Below are 1,245 nucleotides of genomic sequence, written 5' to 3' on the forward strand. Positions count from 1 at the left end.
ATATATGTTAATTGACTGTTTATGTTATTGGTAAGGCTTCCAGTCAATGGTAAGCTATTAGTAGTTAACATTTGCTTTGAATCATAAACTGCTTTTTTAAAAAAAAAAATAGTAGTTTTGATTTTAAAAATCTTAACAGAGTTGTTTTAGAAATTGACAAGTTGATTTTAAAAATTTATGTGCAAATGAAAAGGACTAGAATAGCCAAAACACTCTTGAAAAAGTAGAACAAAGTTGGAAGATTTATTCTACCTAATTTCAAGACTTACTATAAAGCTATAATGTCAAATAAGTGTGGCATTGAGGTAAGAACGGAGAAATATATAATAGAATAGAAAACAGAGTCCAGAAATGTAAATTGGTTTTTACAAATGTGCTAAAGCAATCCATTGGTCAAATAAAGGAAAGTCTTTTCTACAAATAGTGCTGAAACAACTGGATATCTGATGAGGGAAAAAAACTAAAACTTTGACTCCCACCTCAAACTATATATACAAATTAACTTCAGATGAGTTATTGACCTAATAAAGGTAAAATGATGATGTTTCTAGAAAGGAAATTGCAATATATCTTCACAAACTTAAGGTAGACATATATTTTTATAGGAGACTCAGAAATTATGAACCATAAAAGAAGAAGTTGATAAATTAGACTTCATAAAAACTGAAAACTGCTATCAAAAAACACTGCTAGTAAAATGAACAGGTCAGCCACAGACTGTGTGAAACCATTCACGACATAGGTCTATAAAGGATTATATCCAGAATGTTTTTTTTTTTTTTACACCTACAGCACCTGGTCTTCTTAGGTGGTCTCCTATCCAAGTACTAACCAGGCCTGACCCTACTTAGCTTCTGAGATCAGATGGCATGAGGCTTGCTCAGGGTAGCATGGCCGTAGACGTATCCAGAATATTTACAGAACTTTATAACTCAATGATAAAATGGACAACCAAATAAAAATAGTAGAAACAAACATTTTATGAAATAAGATATAAAAATGACCAATACACATAAAAAGTACTAAATATTATTAATTACAAGTAAAATGCAAATTAAAACTATAATAAGAACCTACTATCCACCTGCTACAAGGGTTAAAATTTTTTAAATGTTATACTATCAAATGTTGGTGATGATGTGGAAAACTGATACTCTCATATGTTATAGGTATGAGTATAAAATGGTACAGCCACTTTGGAAAACTCTTTAGTTAAACATATATGACCCTGTGATCCAGCAATTC

At 30.4% G+C, this 1,245-nt stretch overlaps 1 pseudogene; it reads right to left on the minus strand.

Annotated features, from left to right (window-relative positions):
* Window positions 1-783: 783 nt before the first annotated feature.
* On the minus strand, window positions 784-902 carry LOC112470740 (annotated as a pseudogene).
* Window positions 903-1,245: the final 343 nt, after the last annotated feature.

Source organism: Pteropus alecto, unplaced genomic scaffold (assembly GCF_000325575.1).
Source record: "Pteropus alecto unplaced genomic scaffold, ASM32557v1 scaffold3, whole genome shotgun sequence".
Taxonomy (NCBI): domain Eukaryota; kingdom Metazoa; phylum Chordata; class Mammalia; order Chiroptera; family Pteropodidae; genus Pteropus; species Pteropus alecto.